Genomic DNA, 25,793 nt, shown 5'->3' with positions numbered 1-25,793 from the left:
TATATTATAAAGCAAAAGTCCAGACTCTATTAAGCTTCATAAACCGAACTCTGTAAACAAGGCACAAATTTTATTTTAAGGTAACAATAGGTGTTCTTCAGACACACACAAAATAATACATAAAACTCAAACTCATGAATATTCTGACTGTTCTTTCTTGCATTGGCTAGTATCACCTTTATCCTTAAAATATTTATCTGTGTAGGTCAACCTTGACTCTTCAATTCTATTTCAAAAATAACCATAGCCCAAAATATGCTTAGTGGAATACTTTGAATTATAAAAATACAACTGCATTCTAATGACCTTCCACAGTTCAGTACTTGTCAATGTTTATATAAATTTTGTTTTATTTTAAATCAGTTTTCTCCCAAATGAGACATTTAAAAAGCCATACAGTATATCTGAGAGCAGTATTTAAGGATGAAGATGTTAAATCACTGTTATGATCTGAAAGTTTATGTCCCCCTCCCTCAAATTCATATGTTGAAATTCTAATCCCCAATAAAATGGTAACTGGAGGTGGGACCTTTGAACAGTAATTGTAGATCATGGGAGTTGGGCCCTCATGAATGGGTTTAGTGCCCTTATAAAAGTGTTCTCACCCCTTAAACCATGTGAAGACAAGGAGAAAACAGTCACCAAAGAACCACAAAGCACACCAGCACTGGACAGCAAATTTGCAGCACCTTGATTTTGGACACTGCAGCCTCCAGAACTGTGAAAAATAAATTTCTACTGTTTATAAGCCATCCAGTCTACAGTAATTTGTATTGCAGGTCAAAGAGACTAAGATAATCATTATGGGAACTACCCAAATCATTATCACGATTAGTGGATAGAGGCCTTATATATGGGTCTTTGTTACCTACAGATACTTTTCTAGGTTTCTTTATTTAATTATTTTCTAATTACAGTTGACATACAATATTATATTAGTTTTAGGTATACAACGTAGCGATTAGGCCTCTATACCTTACAAAGTGATCACTCAAGTAAGTCTAGTAACCATCTGACACATACATAGTTATTACAATATTATTGACCATACACCCCCTGAGGTACTTTATATCCCAGTGATATTTTTATAACTGGAAATTTGTACTTCTTAGTGTCTTTCACTATTTTCAGCCATCACTCCCAACATCTTCCCACCTGGCAACCATTAATTTGTTCTCTGTATCTATAAGTCTGTTTCTGTTTTGTTTGTTCCTTTGTTTTTCAGATTCTGCATTTAACTGAAATATTATGGAATTTGGTCTTTGTCTGACTTATTTCACTTAGCATAATACCCTCCACATCCATTCATGTTGCTGCAAATGGCAAGATTTCATTCTTTTTATGGCTGAGCAATATTCCACTGCATATACAGGGGTGGGGAAAATTAGATATACAGTTCTGAGTATACAAAACACAGTTTATTGTTGTATTATTTATTTGTATTATGTAAACCTACTTTTGCCCGCCCCTGTATGTACCACATCTTCCTTATCCACTCATCTGTTGATAGACATTTAGGTTGCTTCCATATATTGGATATTGTAAATAATGCTTCAATGAACATGGGTGTATGTATCTTTTTGAGTTATTGTTTTGGATTTCTTCAGATAAATACCCAGAAATGGAATTGCTGGGTCACATAGCAGTTCTAGTTTTAATTTTCGGACAAATCTCCATGGTTGCTGCACCAATCTGCGTTCCTACCAACAGTGCATGAGGGTTCCCTTTGTTGATTTATTAATGATAGCCATTTTGACAGGTGTGAGGTGGTATCTCACTGTGGTTTTAATTTGCATTTCCCTAATGATTAGTGATGTTCAACATCTTCTAAAATCTATCTTGTTGGCCATCAGTACCTCCTCTTTGAAGAAGTGTCTGTCTATTCAGGACCTCTGCCAATTTCTTAATCAGATTGGGGGAGGGGGGTTGGTGTTAAATTGTATGAATTTCATGTATTTTGGACACGAACCTCCTATCGGATGTATCACTGGCACATATTTTCTCCCATTCAGGTTTCCTTTTTGTTTTGTTGATGGTTTCCTTTGCTTTAAATTTTTGTTTGTTTGTTTGATATAGTCTCATCTGTTTTTCTTTTGGTTCCCTTCCTGAGGAGACATATCCAAAAAATACTGCTAAGAGCAATGCCAAAGAGTTTACTGTCTATGTTTTCTTCCAGGAGTTTTATGGTTTTAGGTCTTACATTTAAGTCGTTAATCCATTTTGAGTTTATTTTTTGATATGGTCTAAGAAAATGGTTTAGTTTCATTTTTCGGCATGTTATCTGTCCAGTTTTCCCAACACAATTTATTAAGGAGACTGTCTTTACCCCATTGTTTAAATTAAGACACACTTCTGATCCAAATAAATGTTTTCACATAGACCAAGAGAATGTAAATAAACTCTATACATTCCTTTTATAAGCAATATGGGGATATTGTGCTTTATAGACTAGGTGTATTCTTAAAAGTTAAATACATGTTTATTTTGATTAATGTAATCAATCTTTGCAGTGAATCCACTAGTTAGGGAAGAATCCTTCAGATTTTGTATAACTTGCTTTCTTAAAGAGACACGCATATTGTTAGCAACTGGTAATGAAACTATATTTCAAACAAGAGAACACTATTTCCTACCTCTTTATAAATATTTATTTACAAGAGTTTATTATTCTATTTCCACTCTATAGGCCAACATAGTCCAGTCTACATTTTTTTTTAATTTACTTTTCAATTATGGTTTCTCATTAGAGAAAAGGAGTCAGATTGTAATGGAAAATGAAAGCTGGCTCTCTTCCAGCACTAGCTACTGCCATCTTGGTTTATAAAACAGAAACCACAATAGATTATTCTAGCACAAAAAATTTAATGTGCATCATTTTTCAAATATAAAGGACAGGTAAGTTCTGTTAGATCTATAGGATAGTATTTTACTCAGATCTTTTTCTAAATTGACTTGGTTAGTACCTTCCACGTGCATTTTAAGACAATCTACATCTTAAGACTGCAAACTGAATTCTTGCTATAAACCAAGCCAGGAAGCATTTTCATCACAATGCCAAACCTACACAAATCACTAAAGACATTATTAGATAAATTAGAGGTTTAAAAGTACATCCTTCCTGACACTGGCAATGTGGGCGTCAGCGCAGCACCCACAGCTGTGTTTCAGCAGTCTTGGCACAGCATTGCTAAGGTAATAAAAATTCTTGAAGGTGGGAAGTTCCTACCAGTTAACTTTGAGAGAGATTCATCTGGAGCAGCTCCATCTTAGCCCACACATTATGAAGCTATCTACTGAGTATGCCCTTGCTAGGGGGAGAGCACTTAAAACATTAAATTTCTGATCACCCCCCCCCAAGTTAATCATATGTATTATAAATCTAGAATAACACATTAAACTAAAAATAAAGAAGGAAAATTCTCCATATGACTTGGTATTATTTTTCTTAGTGAACTAAATGAAGTTAAAATCAGCTCTGAGTTTTTTCCTCTTTAAGCTATTTCCTTTCTCCCCTTCCTTCCTTCCTTCCTTCCTTCCTTCCTTCCTTCCTTCCTTCCTTCCTTCCTTCCTTCCTTCCTTCTTTCTTCCCTATAGCAACTTCTAGAAATGCTATCTGGATGACCACACATCACAGACTCTTTTAGTTAGCTTTTCTGAATCTAAATAGTGTTACCTACCAAATGACTAATTTCTGCAGTTCTGGGTTTGGAGTCCTCACAACAGAAATCTCATTCTCTACTGCTGCTATTAATTTTAACAACAATTTGTTCACAGTGACCAAGTTGACATTCAAGCAAACCCAACAGTATCCTAAGTTTCCTGTGAATAGCAATCTAGATGTTAAGTATGTACCAAAGATCAAGCTACCGGTAGTGCCACAAGACCACAAAAAAAAGAGAGCCTAGCAGTAACTATCCTTCTTGACAAACTTCCTCCGAGTCCAGAAGGAATAGAAAGGTTCCTGAAACTTGTCAGCATTCCTGATGTGACCTTCCTGTTGCTAAATCCTACAGTCTATTCTCACGTCCAGGTCACTTGGGAGCATCTGACTACTGACATTCCCTCTACTTTTGTACTATACTTTCTTTAGGATTCCAGAACATGACACTCTCCTAAATACCTCACATCTCAATCTCCTTGAGGTTCTTCCTCTTCTCGGCACTGTAACTCTTCCCACTATGTTGCAAGTCTTCCTTTTTGCATAGCCTTTATCAATTTGTAGTATACTATATGAATTTATTTATTGTTTATTGTTTATTTTATGATTCCATTCTTCTCCCACAAGACTGCAGATGTTTTTTGCCTGCTTTTGGTCACTGATGCCTAATGTCCAGATCAGTGCCTAGCACAATGATCAATAAATATTTGCTGAATGAATACCCATCTGTCTTTCTGATTTATATGTGTTAAACCAGTTGCTAACTCCTTATAATGAATGTATGTTAAGAGTAGAAAATCAATATATTTATATAACATATGGCTGAATTCTTGTATGTAGGCTAAGAAACTTGGGTAGTGTCAGTAAATAGGTGATAATCATTGGCAAACAGGAATTATGGTCATAGTTACACTTCTGTTGCCAACTCAAATAACTGATGTATGCTGAGGTCTTATTTCTATCACAGACTTTAATCCTTTTCACCAAAAGATAAGTGTATTTAAATTTCAAAAGTATGTATGGCTTCTTAATAGGAACTCTACTTCAATCAATATTTTTTAGTATAAAATTTTTATATTTAGAATTAGCCAGCTGGACTCAGTTTAGATGATCCCAATTTTGTTGGCAACATCCAAAGCATCATAATCTGGAGCCAGTCAAACATACGCCTTCTCCCCATCAGGCCCGATCAAGGTGTTGACCTTGGCCACATCAGTGTCATACAGCTTCTTCACAGCCTGTTTGATCTGATGCTTGTTGGCCTTAACATCCACAATGAACACAAGTGTATTACTGTCTTCTGTCTTCTTCATGGCTGACTCCGTAGTCAGGGGGAACTTGATGATGGCATAGTGGTCAAGCTTGTTTCTCCTGGGAGCGCTCTTCCGAGGATATTGAGGCTGCCTTCGGAGCCGCAGTGTCAGGCCTCCGGAAGGTGGGAGATGTGCGGATCTTCTTTTTTTTGTGGCTGTGGACGCCTTTTAGCACTGCTTTCTTTGCTTTCAAAGGCTTTGCCTTGGCTTCAGCTTTGGGAGGGGCAGGGGCTTCCTTCTTAGCTTTCGGCACCATCTTCGTGAAAAGGCTACTTCAACCCATATTTTGAAATGACTGATCAGTCTTAAGAAATTAGAGGCTTCACTAAAATGATACACAATTATACTTTGAAAGACAAATAGACAAGCTTTTTGGGACTTGGGTCAAGGTGGAGGTGTAGGTAAACACAGCTAGCCTCCTCACACAATCGCATCGAAATTACAACTAAACTATAGAACAGCCATCATTCATAACTGGCAGAAATCAGGTTGAATGGAAGTCTAACAACTACGGAATTAAAGAAACCACATCCATCCAGACTGGTAGAAGGTGTGGAGATGCATAATGGAATGGTTCCACACCAATTTGGGAGTGATATCTCAGGAGCAAGGGGTCCCAGCCCCACAGCAGGCACTCCACCCCAGGGTTCCAGTGCCAGGAAGGTAAGTCCCCATTAACTTCTGGCTGCAAAAACTAGCAGGGATTGAGTTGGTAGAAGAAAATTCTGGAGACCCAAGCAGTTCCTATTAAAGAACCTAACTAAGACTTACTCAGATTCACTCCCTCTGAGCTCCAGCACCAGGGTAGCAGCTTGAAAGGCACTAGTGCCGTACGAGGAGGAAGTAAAGTGCCTGGCATCAAGGCGAGAGCTGGGGGGCAGCTTTCTCTCAAGACAGAAAGGCTTTCTGAACCCTTCCCTGACAGAGCCACAGAGATGGCCAGCATGTGCCATATCTGAGACTCCGTTAACCTGGCTAACACTCTTTGCCCTGCCCTGGAGATCCCATGAGGATCTGTCCCACTCAAATTACCAGCCCACCCAAGCTGTTAACAGTGGCTTTTCCATATGAGTGGCTGGACTTGGTTCATGCTTCACAACTTCTTCAATACTCTCAAACAACCAAGAGCCAGTCCTTATAGCTCTTGCTAAGTGGCCCCAAGCCTGGTACTACCAACAGTCAGCCTAGGTTCACAGCTTGGCCTCACCTATGAACCTCTAAGGCCAACACAAGGAGCAGCCATCTGCACATTGTTTTATAGCTCATGCAGGGTAGCCCTGAGTAGAACACACTTGGGGACAGATCTTGGCCTACATCTTCCCAGGAAACCTCAGAGCCTGCACACCGAGTAGACAACTACAGATCATGTTGGAGCACCACCACCCTGACCCTGCACAGCTGATCCTCCACAGAGGGCAGAGGTTGGTGTTCAGTGGTCACAGCCAATCCTTGAAGCTCACTGGCCTGGGTATATCCCCCCGCATTGACCTGCCAACCACAATCAAGGCTCAACTACAAAAGGAGGGTGTATTCAGCCCACACAGAGAGTGCACCTTGAGTACTTAGCTTGGGTGCTAGGGGAGGCTGTGCCACAGGACCCTATAGGACACCTATTACATTAGGCCACATTGCCAAGGCAGGGACTCATAGTAGCTCTACCTAATACATAGAAACAAGTACAAGGAGGCTGAGAAAATGGGAAGACAAAAAACCCAGCCCAAGTGAAAGATCAAAATTTCATAAAAAGAACTAAATAAAATGGAAATAAGAAACCTATCAGATGCAGAACTCAAAACACTCGTTATTAAGGATGCTCAAGGAATTTATCAAGGACCTCAAAAGCATAAAGAAGATCTGGTCAGAAATGAAAGATACACTAATTGAAATAAAGAACAATTTACAGGGAATCAACAGCAGAGTGGATGAAGCCCATAATCAAATCAATGATTTGGAACATAAGGAAGCAAAACCAATCAGAACAAGAAGAAAAAAGAATCCAAAAAAATGAGGATAGTATAAGCAGCCTCTGGGACAACTTTAAGAGGTACAACATTCTCATCACAGGGGTGCCAGAAAGAAGAAGAGAAAGAGCAAGAAACTGGAAATCTATTGGAAAAACTAATGAAAGAAAACTTCCCCAATTTGGTGAAGGAAATAGACATGCAAGTCCAGGAAGCACAGAGTCCCAAACAAGATAAATGCAAAGAAGCCCACTCCAAGACATACCATAATTAAAATGCCAAAGGTTAAAGATAAAGAGAGTATCTTAAAAGCAGCAAGATTAAAGAAATTAGTTACCTACAGGAGAGCTCCCATAAGACTGTCAGCTGATTTCTCAAAACAAATTTTGCAGGCTAGAAGGGATTGGCAAGAAATAGTCAAAGTCATGAAAAGCAGGGACCTAGAGCCAAGATTGCTCTACTCAGAAAAGCTATCATTTAGAATCGAAGGAAAGATAAAGAGCTTCCCAGACAAGAAAAAACTAAAGGACTTCATTATCACCAAACCACTATTATATGAAATATCAAAGGGACTTATTTAAGAAAAAGACCAAAACTATGAATAATAAAATGGCAATAAACACATATCTATCAACAGTTGAATCTAAAAAAATACAAACTAAGCAAACAAAAACAGACCGAATCATGGATACAGAGAGCATTTTGATGGTTGCAAGATGATAGGGGGGTATGGGGGAACAGGAATGGATGAAGAGGTGAGGTGATATAGAAGTACAAACTGGTAGTTAGAGAATAGCCATGGGGCTGTAAAGAACAGCACAGGAAATGAAGTAGCCAAACAACTTAAACGAATGACCCATGGACATGAATAATTGTGTGGGGACTGCCTGATGGAATGGGGGTGCTGGGCAGATGGGGGCAAAGTGGGAAAAGTTGGGACAATTATAATAGCATAATCAATAAAATAGAATTTTTTAAAAGGGAACTAGAAGTAGAACCCTATTTAATGGTTCTATCAATCCATGTTATGGGAGAAATGCAGAGATCTTGGGCCCACAGGGAGAGGCACAAGGTTTCAAGATGACGGTTGTTGGATAGCTGACTAGGAGCAGAGTGAAGGCCTCTGCAAAGTACAAGAGGCTGAGAATTTTCCCTTCCCAGTTTCTTGCAGTCCCAGAGTACACTGCAAATGTTTGGACATACTTAGGTTGAAACTTTTTTTTTAATGAACAAGTGAACCATAGAGACTGTCAACATGGGACAAAGGTCTACAGCATCCACCAAGAGTGGAAAATTTATGAACCCCACTGACCAGGCCCAAAAAGAAGTCCAGAAGAGAGAACTAAAAAAGAACAAAAAACAGCGCATGATGGTACGAGCTGCAGTTTTGAGGATGAAGGATCCCAAACAGATTATCTGGTACATGGAGAAACTGGATGAAGTGGAGTTTAACCCAGTATCACAGCCACAGTTACATGAGGAGGTGCTAAAAGACAAACCTAAAAAGCTGCGTGAAACCTTTGTACATATTCTACAATTCTATGAAAAAGAGAACCCAGATATTTACAAAGAACTGAGAAAGCTAGATGTGGAATATGAACAGAAGAGGGCTCAACTTAGCCAATATTTTGATGCTACCAAGAATGCTCAGCATGTGGAAGTGGAGAGTATTCCTTTGCCTGATATGCCACATGCTCCTTCTAACATTTTGATCCAGGACATTCCACTTCCTGGTGCCCAGCCTCCCTCCATCCTTAAGAAGACCTCAGCCTATGGACCTCCAACTCGGGCAGTTTCTATTCTTCCTCTTCTTGGACATGGTGTTCCATGTTTGCCCCCGGCAAAAAACCTCCAGGTCCACCCCTTGGTCCACCTCCTCCTCAAGTCTTGCAAATGTATGGCCGTAAAGTGAGCTTTGCCCTAGATCTTCCCGCTCATTGGCAAGATGAAGACATGTTATATAGTCCTGAATTTGTTCAACAGGGTCATGATGATGATGTTTCCAGCACCAGTGAAGATGACAGCTATTCTGAGGACATGGATCAAGATAAGCATGATGGCAGTACTGATGACAGTGACACTGACAGATCAGATGGAGAGAGTAAAGGAGATGAATTTGTGCACTGTGATGAAAATGAAAGAAATACCAATGAAGAAAAAAAATCAGGTTTGAGTATAGGATTTGCAGATATGCCTGGGAAGTCAAGGAAGAAAAAGAAGAGCATTAAGGAGCTGACTCCTCTTCAAGCCATGATGCTTCAAATGGCAAGTCAGGAAATCCCTGAGGAGGGTTGAGAAGTAGAGGAATTTTCAGAGGGCAACGATGAAAGTGATTCTGATGATTCTGAAGCAGTAAAGCAATCACAAAAGCAGCATAAAGAGGAATCTCTTTCTGATGGCACATCTGCTTCTTCACAGCAACAAGCTCCCCCACAGTCTGTTCCCCCTTCTCAGATACAAGCACCTCTCATGCCAGGACCACCTTCTCTTGGACCACCTCCTGCTTCACCTTTACAGCCACTTGGACCACCTCCAGGAGCTCCTCCATTCCTGAGACCATTTGGAATGCCAGGACTCCAAGGGTCTCTACCCTGACTTCTACTTTCAGGACCACTACCAGGCTGACTCTCTGGCCCTCCCCCAGGTCCACCTCTGGGTCTACTTCCTGTCCCTCCTCTTTGAGGACCCCCACCAAGGCTACATGCCCCCGTATGCCTCCAGGTATCCCTCCACCTCCTGGAATGATGCGCCCACCTTTGGTCCCTCCACTCAGACCTGCCCCAACTGGGCTTTTCCCACTGGCTCCCTTGCCAAACCCAGGAGTTTTAAGTGCTCCACCCAACTTGATTCAGCAGCCCAAGGTGGATGATACAAGTGCAGCCACCACTGAGAAGAAAGCCACAGCAACCATCAGTGCCAAGCCACAGATCACTAATCCCAAAGCCAAGATTACTTGATTCGTGCCCACCGCATTGAGGGTCTGTCAGGAGAATAAAGGAGCTACTGCTGCTCCTCAAAGAAAGTCAGAGGATGATTCTGCTGTGCTTCTTGCCAAAGGAGCCCCCAAATCTAGTCAATCTGTTCCCATCTCAGCACAAACTAAGGATGATGTGTATGAAGCTTTCATGAAGGAGATGGAAGGGGCTGCTGTGACAACTTTCATGCCTGAACACTCTTCTGTTCACATCATTGGTTCATGGAGAAAGAGGCACTTAGGAAACCTAGGCAAAAGAGCCACTTTCACTGTCAGGGTACTTTCTAATTTCAGTTGAAGGAGTATCTTAAAGTTTAGTCTTGTTTAGAATTCACTGAATATAAAAGAGAGTATTTCACTCAGAACAGGTTGGTTACTGAAGCAAGTGCTGCTGACAGCCATTCCCTTTCATGCAACCATTTTCATCCTGTTTCTTTTCCTGAATCCTTGTTACTTATTTGTTCTGATTCTACTGTGTGCTGTGGGCACTGGAGTAGATATTTTGGGGGCAGAAACAGTTTATTTCACCCCCCCAAAAAAAATCCATGCTACTATTTCTGGATATTAATTTAAGTCCTAACCTGTTCCAGATATATTCTGAATACAATATTGATAATAAAATTATATCATATATTGTTTTCAGGAAAAATGATAAGAGTAGCTACAATTATTTGAGTTTTCATTATATGATAGCTACTATATACTTAAAATTTCTTTTGTCTCTTTTAATTCTCCCAATAACAATGTGAAATAGAAACAGAATGTATCTGAAATTCTTAGCTGAAGAACCTGACAATTAGAGGAGTTAATAATAGTAGAGGCACATTTTAAACCCAGGTTTGTAAGTCCTGAAAACTATATTGTAAACCTCTAACAGTATATATACAAGCACACTTTGAAAATATTGTGGGTTTGGTTCAGGACCACTGGAATAAAGTTGAGTATTGCAATAAAGCAAGTGGTAGGTAATCTTTTCGCTGGTGGAGGGTCTTGTCTTCGATTTGTAAAAGTGCAACACTTGTGAAGCGCAATAAAATGAGGTCTGCCTGTAATCTTTTAGCCCAAGAACAAGTATGGCAATAATTATTCCAATCCTACTGACTGAGAAAACAGATGCAAGATAAGCTGCTAAAAATTGTGTAGCTAATCAACAACATGGTAGTTATAGGGAACACATCTGACTTCTGGGTCATTACTCTAGTTTTATCATGAACATACTATATGTATTTATTCATTTATTTTAATTAAAAAGTAATACATGCCACATTCTTATTGAAAAAATTAAAAACTACAAAAGAATTTAAAGTACAACGTAACGGTAACAATTTTGCTATATTAAAACAATTCTACTTTAAAACAATTCTACTTTAAAAAACATTGTTAAGTGACAATCCTTTGATAGTGTATTTTGACCAAAAAAGTTAATCTTCATGAAGTTCAATTTGTCTATTTTTTTCTTTTTGTTACCTCTGTCTTTCATGTCATAGCCAAAAAAGTCAATGTAAAATCCAGTGTCATGAAGCTTTTGCCCTAAGTTTTTTTTTAGGCGTTTTACTGCTTTAGGTCTTACATTTAAGTCTTTGATCAATTTTTAGTAAACTACTGTGTGTGGTGTAAAGGAAGCATCCAACTACATTCTTTTGCATGTAGGTACCCAATTTCCCAAGCACCATTTGTTGAAGAGATACCCTGTGCCTAAAGAACGTCTTGGTACCCTTGTTAAAAATAATTTGACCACATATGCAAGGGTTTATTTCTGGGCCCTCTATTATTTCATTGGTCAATATGTCTTTATGTCAGCACCACACTTCTGATTACTGTACCATTATAGGACATTATTAAGTCAGGAATTGTGGGTACCCTGGTTTTGTTCTTCAAGATTGTTTTGGCTATTTAGGGTCCACTGAAATTCCACATGAATTCTAGAATAGGTTTTTCTCTTTCTCCAAAAGAAAATCATTGGGATTTGGACAGGGATTGTACTGACTCTGTATTTCACTTTGGTAAGTACTAACATCTAAACAATATTACATATTCCAATTCATGAACTTTTTGGAACTGTCCCGCCTGGTTTCAGGAACTGTAGCCTCACTGACAGAAAAAGGGCCCCAAGGCTGGAGCTAATCAAGGAGGCCTTGAGAAAACAGGCCACTAAGGAGACGAAACCTGTCCCCCTGGCAGGGCGCAGCCCCTGCCTCCTTCTCTCACATCACCCCGCTTGGCCCTGAGATGGTCGGTGAGTCAAAGACAGGTAAGATCTCTCACGAGGAGGGATAACCTAAGATAGACACAGCCAGTATGGGCAGCAGACAAGGACTTGGGGGACACGGAGAAAGAGCAAAAAGGCCCGCACCCCTTGGCTCAGCCTGGACATGGCCAGTCCTCATTCTATCTGAAAAAAGTCTCCTTATCTCTTGGTGGCTCTGCCCCACCCACCTGGCTCAGGCTTGAAACAATCCAAAAGGCAGGTACAGCCCTAAACTGGATTGGGCAGTTCCCAGGGGGAAATCAGGCCTAGAAGTAAGTTCCTTGAAATATGCTTTTTTCTTCCCTCAAAAGCTATGATAACCAGCTCATACTGGGAAGGAGATTTACATTATTCATAGACCCTGCCCCGAGAAAGATCTCTTGTGTTCCTCCAATTGTTATCTATGATCTCTGTTTTCTGTAAAACAGAAATGTGCCTTTTGACATTGACTGATGAGCTTTGCATCCATACTCCTGTGCATATGGTTCTCAATAAAAGCCTTTGGACACTGGGGACTCAGGGCCTTCTCCATTAGAGAGAAGAGCTATGTCCACTCTCCTGGGAAACAGAGAAGTGTTTGTGACGACTCGTGTTTATTCTCCCCATCCGTGACAACCCCAAGATGGGCTCTGCAGGATTCAGAACCCCGCTCCCTCCTCAACTGGCCCCGGACAGTAACGCTCAGATCCAGGAGCGCCTAATGCAGCACTCCCCACAACAATGAACATGGGATGTTACCCATTTATATGTCTTCTTTAAGTTGTTCAGCAATGTTTTGTAGTTCAATGTACAAGTCTTTTACCTCCTTGGTTAATTCCTAAGTATTTCATTCTTGTTGATGCTACTGTTAATGGAATTGTTTTTGTAATTTCCTTTTCAGACTGTTCCTTGTTTGTGCATGAAAACACAACTGACTTTTTTGTGTTGACTCACCCTGCTACTTTGCGAAATTCATTTATTAATTCTTTCAGGGTTTTTGTTTGTTTTTTTTGTTTGTGGAACCCTTAGGGTTTTCTACACATAGGCACATACCATCTTCAAACAGATCATTTTACTTTTTGTTTTCAATTTGGATGCATTTTATTTCTTTTTCTTGCTCAATTTCCCTGACCAGAACTTCCAGCACTATATGGAAAAGAAGTGGGGAGAGCAGGCAGTACTATGTTGACCAGAAGTGGTGATAGCTCAGTTCTCATTTATGGTTCAGTTAGAATGCTTGAAGTCTTACAACATCTCAGTTTACTTACATAACATTTAGACCTCATAACTGTATCTCATAAAAACAATGTCTTTTCTGTATTTTATCTAGATTTAGATTTTGGGTTCAAGAAGCAAAGATGATGGATGAATCCAAAACTTCAAACCTATCTGAATAAATATTTCTTATTCAGTTTTTAGAATTTAGAAACCTGCATTTTTAAAATATGCATTGTTTGTAAAAAGCTATTTTAGGGAATTTATGGTTGGTAAAAAGCACCCCACTAAAAATTATAAATTAAACACTATAAATGAGAATAAGTACAGCATTAAATCTAGCCTTACATGAAAGAAAATTTTCTACTAGACATGAATTCCAGTCATCTAAGTAATCTCTACCCGAGAAAGGAATACGCCCTTAGGAATTCTACCAGTTAAACAGTTCAATTCCTGAAGGAACTATTTTTAAATAAGTCTTAAATATTCACTAAACCCCCAAAACAGTTGGCAGCTTCAGAAAAGTTTAATTACCCTGTTATTCTTTTAACCATCCAAATAAACCAATCCAGTCACTATCACGGTACTTATTACCTGCTGTGAGCATAGTCAAGTGGATTCCCCACTGTTAAATTCAGAAAATAAACTAAGGAAGAAAAAAGGAAAAGAAATAGGAATGCTGACAGGGGAAGTCAAGTACAGCAACTAGGAACAAAATGAGAATCTCAACCTCATTTCTGATACTGAGAAAGATCTGAAAAACTACTTTCATGAATTATATAAAAAATATGTAGGAAAATGCATTTGTTCGTAGTAGTAAAACAAAATTCTGAGTAGGATAGAGTAACTTGCCACAATTTTCTTGTTTTTTTTTAAATACTAAAAAAGGTTTAGTTTCAACAAATAGTAAAGGAACAATTAAAATAACATCATTGTCACAATCGGATTAATGAGTATTAAAAATATTGGTAATATCAAGTATTGGCAACTGTGAAAGGAACTGGGTATTCATAGAAACTTTTTCTTCATCTTAAAGCAGTCCCTTTAGCATATTTTGCAATGCTGGTTTGGTGGAGGTATATTCTTTTAGCCTTCTTTTGTCTGGGAAACTTCTTATTTCACCTTCTATTTTAATTGAGAGCCTTGCTGGGTAGAGCAGTCTTGGTTTCAGGCCTTTGCTTTTCATGACTTGGAATATTTCTTGCCAGTCCCTTCTGGCTTGCAGTGTTTCTGTTGATAAGTCAGCTGCTAGCCGTATTGGAGCTCCTTTATATGTTTCTACCTGTTTCTCCCTTGCTTGCTTTAGGATTCTCTGTTTGTCTTTGATATTTGCCATTTTAATGATGATGTGTCTTAGAGTGGGCCTCTTTGGGTTCCTCTTGAATGGGACCCTCTGTACTTCCTGGACTTGTGTAATTTTTTCTTTCCTCCAATTAGGGAAGTTTTCTATCATTTTTTTCAAACAGGTTCTCTGTCCCTTCCTCATCCTCTTCTCCTTCTGATATTATGTTTCAAGTTGTCCTGAATTTCCCTAAATGCCGTTTCATTCTTTTTGAGTCTTTTTTTCATTTTCTTGCTTTCTGGGAGCTTTTTTCTACCTTGTCCTCCAGCTCGCTGATTCAGTCCTCAGCTTCATTGAGCCTGCTTTTGATTCCTTCTACTGTGTTCTTCAATTCAGAAACTGTATTTTTCATTTCCTCTTGTCTCTTACTGATAGTTTCTATGTCCTTTTTCATGCTGATATAGTTTTCAGTAAGTTCCTCATAGTTTCCCTGTAGTTTTTTGTAATTCTCTCTGAGCTCACTGAGCTCATTGAGCTTCCTTAGAACCATTGTTTGGAACTCAATATCTGACAGTTTACTTGCCTCTATTTCATTTAGTTCTCTTTCTGGGAATTGCTCCTTTCCTTTCCATTGGGGCATATTTCTTTGTCTTCCCATTATTTGTGAGACTCTTCTCTTTTGCTTCTGCTTCTTAGGTTGATCTGTCTTGATTTCCTGACTTTGTGGTGTGAACTTCTATGGTTGGAGACCGCTGTTTTTACTTTCTGGATCTGCCTCTGATGATGTCAGATGTTGTCCCTGTCTGACCTTAGACAGTGTGTTCAAGACTTCCAGTAATCTACTGTTTGCCACAATTTTCTTTAAATGCTATTCATTAGGGAACCAGAGAATAAAATTACAATTAGACTTGGAAATGATCTGGTGGGGTCAATAAATGAAAACGGAAAAAAACTTAAAATAAAAAAAGAGATGGGGTGGTAAAACATTTTTCTTTTTTGTAGAATAACAACAGTACAAAGTATGTATTATTCTCATAATGAGAAGAAAAAAAATAACTGGCAGTAGAGACACTATAGCAGGGTTCAAAATCACTTTACTTTCCAGCTATAGCTTCTTTTTTGAAATCACCATAAAATTGGTTCTATGCTACTTAGGTTGAAAGAACAGTAGTGGTATCAAGCTGAGTGAATCTGATTGCAGAGAGCTATTTTCTATTTTAAAGTGGTTTGTGAAAAAAATGTCTCTTTAATGGAAATTCTGAATTATAACCTTAACCATAGCAACACCTCTGGGTATCACCATAAGAAAAACTGTCATAGAAGTAAATGGACTGGAAAAAATAGGAGAATGTATGCTTTATTTAAAAAAGTGCTAAAATCCTCTAGCTAGAAAAACAAATATAAACAGACAATAACAATAGCAACAATTATAATAATAAATATGTATAATGGGGAAAAATCATATGTATCAGGTGTACCCTTTAATTTCTAATGAATCTCTGTTAACTACCTAACTAGTATACAGTATCACATATTTGTATGGTACTTTATGTTTATAAAAGGTTTTCATATGTTTTATCTTGGTTACCCTTTATCAAACCTTGTGAGGTAAGTATAATAGGTATTAAAATGTAAAATAGAACTGGAAGGAACCATCGAAGTCATCTAGTCAACCTTCAGTTTGCAGGTGGAAATTTCTGTAGTATCACTAATACCGGATTACATTGCATTTACTTCTGTTATAATTTCTTTGGCAACAAGGCTTAGAACAAAGGCTTATGAAGTATGAACAAGGTTTAGCGAAGTATTTACTTAAACAGGATCAGGAAAACAGGGCAACAAAAAATTCTACTTCTATCAGCTATTTTCTGTTTATTGAGAATTTATGTGCTAGGCACTGTCTTTATGTATTGCACATGATCTCATTTAATCCTTATAACAATGTTTAAGGAGCTAATAGCTGCTTAATTGACATATTTTGTTTGAAACTATTTTTTCCCAAACTACTTAGTGACCTTTAAAATCTATTTCAATAGAGCACTTCTGAGAATGTATATTGAATAGTAGGCATAGTTAAGATATGATTATGCCCATTTTATAAATGTAAAAAATGAGTTAAATGAATTAGTCATTTCTAAGAAGTAATGGGGCAGGTCCTAAAACACAAACCTTTAATCAACTCATCCAATGTTAATTTCATTCCACATTGCAAAGTAAGTGATCTACAATGCATTTTAATAGGGATAAATATTTTAAAAGCCCCTTAAATTTACAACAAAAATAAAGCTATTGGAGATACAACAATAGTGTTTAATACAGCCAACTCCAAGTTGAATAAAAGAAAGGTGTAAAATTCCAGACTTTTATAAAATAACAAAGACTGTATGTGATTCAGTATAGTCTTTGGTCATTACAACTACTGATATACTTGTGGATTACTACAAAAACAGGCACAAACAGACAAAGCCCACCTCACTCCACTCTCTTCCTTTCTTTCTCCTTTCTCTCCTTTTTCTCTGTCTCTCTCCCCACCTCACATACACACATACCACAAAATGACAACAACAATCTTTGATGCTAAGTAGTGAATAATTGTGGAAGGAGAAATGTCAAAAATCTAGGTTTAAAGTAACTTTGCTACAGATTATGTATACTTTGTAGTGAGTACAGTCTATGGAAAATCATGAAGTGAACAAAACTCTCTCAAAAATCAGGTCTTGTTCACATGTTATCTCTATATCAAAATCTGTCCAATTCATCATATCATGTTAATATGACTTACCACTGGTAATATTAATCTTGATCACTTGGGTTAAGATAGTGTTTTTCAGGCTTCCAGGTTTCCCAGGTTCCCTTATACTCTTTAATTTAAAAGTAAGCAACCCCTCAAGGTGGGGATGGGTTAACTCCATCTCCTGGAAAAAGGCACTTCGCTTCTGTGATTTCTTCTCAGAAACCTGTAACCCCAGTTCAGTCATTTGGAAAACATTATCAGATAAACCCAAATTGAGGGAAATCGTAAAAAACACATGGTCAGAGCTCCTTAAAAATGTCAAGGCCATAGGAAACAAGGAAAGACTGACTAAGCAACTATCATGGGCTAGAAGAGACTAAGGAGACATGATGATTAAATGTAATGTGGTATTCTGGATTGGATCCTGGAACAGAAAAAGGACATTAGTGGGAAGACTATGAAATCTCAATTAAGTCTGGAGTTTAGTAATGTAATAATGCTGGATTTTTAGTTTTGTCAAAGGTTCCATGATAATGTACGATAATGTAAGTAATGTAATGTTAGGGGAAACTGGTTAACAGGTAAATTGAAAAATTATCTTACAAGCTTCCTGTAAATCTAAAACTCTTCAAAACAAAAGAATTTACTTATTTTTTATTGACTGATTTTAGAGAGAGAGGATAAGGGAAGGAGGGAAAGGGAGAGAAAGAGTGAGACAGAAAAAGAAAAGCATCAAGTTGTTGTTCTATTTATTTATGCATTCATTGGTTGTTTCTTGTATGTGCCCTGACAGGGGATTGAACCCATAACATTGGTGTATCGGAATAATGCTCTAACCACCTTAGCTACCTGGCCAGGACCAAAAGACTTTACTTTTTAAAAATCTGCTCAAGGCTACATGCTTATAAACTCATTCATTATTTGCCGACCATCTCCTACAATTCTACTCTTTATTCAATCCACTCCAGCCATACTGGCCTCCTTCTTACTCCTCAAATATACCAATAATGCATTTACTCCAGGCCCTTTGTATTGTGCATCATTTCCTCTGCCTGGAGTGATCTTTCTTCAGATATTCATATGGCTCATATCCCTTCCTTCATGTCTCTTTCAAGTGTAATGTAAAGAGGATTTTTCTTACCCACTCTGTATTATTAAAAAAAACAAAAACAAAAACAAAAACAAAAAAACAGCTCCACACCATGATTCTTATTACTGATTTCTGAAAATATTGTCTGTCTCTCTCCTGTTCTCCACAAGGGTACAGTCAGTTTTGTTCACTGCTTTATCTCTAGCACCTAGTATCTAGTAGGCACTCAGTAAGTATTTGTTGAATGAATGAATTACTTTATTTTAAAAACAGATTTTAAAAGTCCTTCAGGGATATCTTTATCTTAACAAGAACAAAACCTTAAGCCAAATGAACTTCTGATGATGTAATTTTAGATATCATTATCAACCAGTAGAAGTACTTATAAATACAATGGAATAGCTTTCAAACCACCACTTGAAATTATGTAGATTAGTGCTTATTCATCTGGTCTTAAGGCCCACTCCATTCTTTAGTCCACAGGAAGGTGGTTAAATGTTATCCCCTATTTCTGTCACAATGAAATTAGAGGGAAAAAAATGTAGAGAATTATTTTAAGTTAATATGGTCAGAGCTAAAGTGGAAAATGAAAGCCTCCTTCTTGAGTATGTACTTTACGAATAGGATACCCTCACACAGCTTTAGAATAGTGATATTTTTAAATATGAAGGGTTCTATATCTAAAACTAATTTCTCAGATTTGGTAGAAGCATATGTTATTCAAACAATAATGGTGCCAAATCATATTATATTCTTTAATTACAGATTTTAATTTGGAAGATCAAAGCCAAAGAGCTAGTTTTAATTTTGATAATCATATTAAAATCTGTTTCTAACAGGTACTGTAAAGCATCTGGAATGGTATCTCATGTGTATCTAAGCATCACAAACTCCAGTGTTCTCATGTCAGCAAGCCAACTGCTTCTACTACATAACATTCCCACTCTCTGCCAAACTGTTAATGCATCAGACAAGGTTACTAAAAAAGAACTAAAATGGTTTTCAGAAGCAAAATGTGTTTTGTTACATTTAAGACTCAAGGTACAGTACAGCTCAGGTAAACTCAAACGTATCAAGATAACTGAAATTACTAACAAAGCTGTGCCAATCTATATGTTTCGACTCCAGGTTATATTTCAATGGGTGAAAAGTCTGATGAGTCATTCATTTGTTCATCTAATATTTATTAAGTGCTTGTAAACATACACCACAGAATCATCCCTTTGGTGCCATGGGGCACAGAAAGATATAGATATAGGTATCTCTTTAGGTATATCTTTAACCTATTAGGAGCCTTTGACACAAATGATCTCTCTCCTCCTCCTTGATACACTTTTTAGGCCACTACTCTCTTTTGGTTTCACTAATAAATAGTGATATCCTTCTCAGTCAGCTTTGCTGGTTTCTCCTTCTGTTCCTGAGTTCTAAACACTGCAGTACCACAGGGCCCAGTCCTTGAACCTCTGTTACTGTCTATCTACCCCTACTCCCTAGATGACCTTATCTTGGGTCACATGGCTTTAAACATCACTATTTCCTTATGACTTCCAATTGTTTACTTCTAGCAAAAACTTCTCACCTGAACTCTAGGCCTCTATTATTTTCTCTTGCTTACTTAATAACTAAACGTAGAAGGCTAATATACGATCTAAACTTAACATGACTAAAGCCAATTTCCTGATTTCCAGCTCCCAAATCTGATCCTCCCACCATCTTCTGATTCTGAGCAAATGACAACCTCATTTAATGACAAAAGCCTTCAAATCACCTTTGACTTCTCTTTCTCAGTCCTACATCAGCAAATGACTTTTTCTTCAAAATATGTCCGGATTGTGACCACTTATCACCATCACCACAGCTATTACGTCACACCAGTGATTTTCAACCTTTTTCATCTCATGGCACCCATAAACTAATTACTAAAATTCTGTGGTACACCAAAAAATATATATTTTTGCCGATCTGACAAAAAAAATAGATGTCATTTTGATTCATTCGCACTGGACGGCTACTGTTGTGTTGGCTCTTGTCTTTTTTTAACGACAATTTAAGGGAAAAAAGGTCAGTGCCCCTTTCTAAATAGTCAAGTATTGCATGTTTTAAAAATTCTTGTGGCATACAGGTTTAAAATCGCTGCCCTAGACCGTCTCTTCTGTGGTAGTCTAACAGCTGGAATCTGCCTCCACTATGAACTTACATTCTATTTTCCACACTGTTAACAAACAGATCTTTTCAAAATATAAGTCAAACTCCAATGAAATGATACATTCAAGCAAGAATCATTAATGGATGTCTAAATCAATAGATGAAGTTGTGATATTGTGGTTATATCAGTGAATATGCTTATTTTTTAGAGAAGAAATGTAGTATCTACACTTTCAAACGGTTCAGCAAAGATGAGAGATAAACAGAAAGACAAACAAAATAAGGCAGGCAAAATGTTGACAGTTGTTTGAACCAGGAGGTGGGCAAATGGATACTCATACTATTCTTTTCAACTTTTTAATGTTAGGAAATTTTCATAATGAAAAGCTGGGAAAAAAATGTAAGTCAAATTATGTCTCATTCTGCTCAAAACCCAATGACTTCTCATTATATTCAAAGTGAAAGCCAAAGTTCTCACAACGGTCTGCAAGGCCCTGAATAATCTGGTTCTGTCCTACACCCCAGCTCTTAGCCTTAACTCTCCCCATTGCTCACTTTACCTCTCTTTCTCCCTTCTCCTCTCTCTAAAAATAAGCACACTAGCACCTGTTTCTCAAACATACCAGGAACTCAAGACCTATGCATTTGTTGTTCCTCTACCAGAAACACTCTTTTCTCCTCTATCTGAGGGAAGTATACCCTCCCTTCACAGAAGACACAAATCTGCCTTATCTCTGTATTACGCAGCAGTCTCCTTCCCACCTTGGTGCTTCCTCTGATCCTTACCTTCATTTTTCTCCATAAACTCATCTTACCTGGAATAGTATTATCTTCGTTTATTTCTGTTTATTGTCTGTTCCCCCAAACTAGTGCCATCCATGCAGGCCAAGACTTAATCTGTTCACTATTACATCTGCAGTGTGAAGGACTACATCTAGAACATACTAGGCAAATAAATGTTTGTTACATGAAGAAAAAAACGAATAAATAATAAAAGTTGTTGGGGATCATCAATGGTTTTTCTAATTGTTAATTTAGTTAACTATCCATAAAGAAATCCATAGTACAAAATTTAAAAAGAAAGAAGAGATGGAGGAATCCACGTAGTTCTCCTTATAAATTCATTATCTTTATCCTTATGCTTTTCATCCATTAGTTCTCAAAATGAAAAATAATTATTAAAATTTTCAGAGTTGCTGTGGCCACCAGGCTGCGGGGCTGCAGACCATAAGCTGTGGTGTGCAGGCAGCCATGGCAGATCCTATTTAAGACGGGGTGGCTTCACCAGCCACCTCTGGCACTGGGAAATCTAGGAGAGAATACTTGAATAGTAGGCTCCCTGAAGGGTGAAAGGCTGAAACATTGTCCCAGGAAGATCTTATCAGTCTGCCAAGAAGCAGATGAGGCTAATATAGAAAGCTAAATCAAGATGTACAGTAAGAAATTGAAGAATATAAAACTTGTTGCTGGCAGAACTCATAATATTATTAAGGTGGCTCCACGCTTGTGAGCAATGGACAACTGAAGGACTCCCAGGGAGTTACTACAAGGGGTCTTTAAGTCCCTATGCACATTATGCAATATCATTTTATTATTTAGCTAAAATAGTATATGGAGCATGAATGCCATGCACAAATACTACTTGAATTTATAATGTGGTGATTTAATTAAGCACGTTTATCTGGTAATTATGTATTTTCTTAATCAGTGCTAGCCAAAGTACAACTACATGGTATTTAACTAAGAGTACTGACTCTGGAGCCAGTCTGCCTGCTCTGCCACTTACCAGCTATGTGACCAAGGCTAAACTTCTTAACCTCTTTCCTTCTTACTCAGTACTTTCATCTGTAAACTAGAGATAATAACGCCTACTTTTCCTACGGTTGTTTTGAATATTAAGAGTAAATACACCCTGGCTGGTGTGGCTCAGTGGACTGAGCACCGGCTTGTGAACCAAAGGGTTACTGGTTTAATTCCCAGTCAGGGTACATGCACGGGTTGCAGGCCAGGTCCCTGGTGGGGGGGCCAGGTCCCTGGTCAGGGGTAGAGAAAGAGAAAATTACCTCTCTTTCTCCCTTCTCCTCTCTCTAAAAATAAATAAATAAAATCTTTAAAAAGATAAAAAGAGTAAATACATGTACAGCACCTAGGGCTAGGTCTGTCATATAAGAGCTTGATAAATGTTCATTATTATTATTATTAGGGGATATTTTACACACATGTATATATACATACACATGTGTGCATGCACACATCAGGAGGAGGCTTTTGTATTTGAAAAGAAAATGACAAAGATTCTTTTCTAATTTTATATCAGTCCATTCTTGGCCCTTAAAATAAACATTTTAGCCCCTAAAAATGCAATTTATACAATTATTGAATATCTAAATATCTATTCCTTATTTCCTTCTCATCACCAGAAAATTTTAAGAATTGGGGTTAAGATGACTTTGCTCATCAGCAGTTACTTAAACTGCTGTTTCTCATTGCCTGGAGGAAGGTAAATCCATATATTAAGTATAGTTAAGCAATTACATTCCTATAGAAGCAAGATCTGTAAATATACGTTAGAGCATTAAATAACATGCAACATATAATAGCAGGATGATACAAAAAGGGGAAATAAAGTCATCCAGTTATATATAAATTCAACTCACCTGTATGACATCTCTTTCTCACATTATAGTAATTAAAAGTTGATAATCATCCTCTTGCAGTTTGAATATATAATATAAACAAAGTTATATTTGATTTATCTCAAGCACTATAATTACTATTCACTCCTTATCATGTGGCAAAAGGTGTTTGCTAGCTAACAAGTCATTGTAACCAATGTCATTTAAAAACAGAGACACTAGGATCTGGAGTAATATAAATTGTATATCTACTTGGTATACAAGTGAGAAATGTCTCAATCCCAAATTATCTTATTGTACATCAACAATATAATTTTAATTTTTATTTACCTGTGGAAAAGATAAGTTTCTTATCAGTTTAAACTTGTCTTTTTCAAAATGGAAATATTTTCATTGTTTTTGGTTAGAAAACTATTAATAGGCTCCTAAAAATCTAACAGATATAAAAACTTTAGCTACCGGTGTTCTACGTAAAATAATAAAATGCACATAGTTAAGACATACAAAATATAAAATGAAGGACATAAACTTTTTTTTAAATTTAGTTGAGCTGATGGACAGAGACAAGACCTTGACTTGGGTGGCAAACACACAAAACAGTGTACAAGTGTACAGATGATGCATTGTGGAACTGTGCACCTGAAACCTGTATAATTTTGTTAAGCAGGGTCACCCCAATAAATTCAATAAAAAGAAAAATAAATAAAATTTAATTTAACCATCAAACTTATTCTGTTCCCTAAGAATTTCAGTAGTTTCTCACTGCATCTAAATTGTTTGCTACTTTATCTAGTTGAAGCAGCAGCACCTTCTCCCTAACCTTCCTACTAGCTACAATGAGAAAGGTGGGAACATCTGTAAGCATTGATTAAATTAACAAAGCCAAAAACATTAACCCTGTTTGTTTTGGACAAGGACAGAGGCTAATCAGCAGCCTTTTGGTAGACAAATGGTTACAAATATATTAGCTTTTCCAGGGGCTGAAGTTTTAAAATACTTCCTAGCTGTAACTGATTTTTATTCAGTGACGTTTGCCTGTGCCTGGTTGCTAGAGCTATCTTTAGAACAAGCAGCCAGGTTTAGGGGGAAATATATAATGTTTAAAAGAATACAGCAGAGAACAGGAGAGTCAAACACAGAATATAAAAGTAGTGTCATTTGGAGATCAGTGGGAGATGGCATAAAAGGAGATGCAGTTTTGAAACACAATTTTGCCTAACTCGCTAAAATATATTGTGTGGGAGTCTCCTTGTGTTCATTCTCCTATGAGGTTTTCTGTACTACTGCTACCACCTTCCACTAGTGTGGAAACCAAGAGGTATGGTCTATTATTCTTGTAAGTTTGTTGATTAACAACTATCTAAAAGCACTTCAAAAAGAGGACACTATTAATTTCTCTCTGCTTGGTATTCAGTTAGAAAGCCAAAATAATGAGTTCTTCCTAATAACACCATTATTATGAAATAAGTCTATTTTTCAGTTTTTACTGCAACTTATTTAAAAATCTAAAATAACTCTGGCTGGTGTGGTTCGGTGGACTGGGTGCTGGCCTGTGAACCAAAGGAACACTGGTTCAATTCCCAGTCATGCCACATGCCTCGGTTGCAGTCTGGGTCCCCGGTGGGGGGCACGTGAGAGGCAACAACACATTGATGTTGCTCTCCCTCTCTTTCACCCTCCCTTCCCCTCTCTCTAAAAATAAATAAATAAAATATCTTTTTAAAGTAAAAAAATAAAAATAAAAATCTAGTATAAAATCATTTCTGCCCTGGGTGGTCTGGCTCAGCTGGTTGGGTGTCATCCCACAAAGCAAAAGGGTGCTGGTTCAATTTCCAGTCAGGGCATATGCCTGGGTTGTGGGCCCAGTTCCCGGTTGGGGTGCATGCAAGGGACCAATCTATGTTTCTCTCCCTCTCTTCCTCCTTCCCTTCCCATCTCTCTAAAAATAAATATTTTTTTAAAATCATCTCTACTATCCTGAGTTTTGTTTTTAAAAAACTGCTGAGTATCAAAAATCATTTCTCTCTATATATGTACATGTTTCAAAACATTCTATAGCACCCAAGATATATTGGTATTTTTTTAGCTGTAGAATGCTACATTATATAACGTATAAAGAGTAAACTGCACAGAAACTGCACTTGATAACTAACTAGAGGAAAGTTTTAACAAATGGTTAGGGTAAAAATGACTAATTATTCAAAATCTCATGTATTCACATAAATCTTGTTACTTTCATAGTGTAGGTTTAGAATTGATCTTAATAAAAAGCACTCTTTTAACTGCTTTTCTTCACTTTTTTCTCTCATTGTAGTCCATTCTATTGAGTAACACCTTTACCTCAATTTCTTAATAACACATTTGCTAGTAGTGCTTCAACAGAACTAAATTACATATAATAAAGTAATAAATAGCAATAAGATAATAAAATATCAATATAGCTTTTATTTGAATTTCATTGTGGTGCTAAGAGATAGTTCCTCTGTGGGACAGCCATAAAGGAACTTAAAATTAGCTACATAAGAATTAAGATAAATTTGACAAAATTACATTTATAT

At 37.4% G+C, this 25,793-nt stretch overlaps 1 protein-coding gene and 1 pseudogene across 1 annotated transcript in view; one reads left to right on the top strand and one right to left on the bottom strand.

Moving 5' to 3' along the window:
* PPM1E (protein phosphatase, Mg2+/Mn2+ dependent 1E) overlaps nucleotides 1-25,793 on the bottom strand; it is a 102,194-nt gene that overhangs the window by 22,763 nt on the left and 53,638 nt on the right. The window lies entirely within an intron of this gene.
* On the top strand, nucleotides 8,188-10,204 carry LOC129080190 (WW domain-binding protein 11-like; annotated as a pseudogene).

The sequence above is a fragment of the Pteronotus mesoamericanus genome, unplaced genomic scaffold, assembly GCF_021234165.1.
Source record: "Pteronotus mesoamericanus isolate MK-2021 breed Mesoamerican mustached bat unplaced genomic scaffold, CSHL_Meso_final contig_84, whole genome shotgun sequence".
NCBI lineage: Eukaryota > Metazoa > Chordata > Mammalia > Chiroptera > Mormoopidae > Pteronotus > Pteronotus mesoamericanus.
Note: the sequence above shows the minus strand (reverse complement) of the source record. Positions and strands in the feature narration are given on the sequence as shown.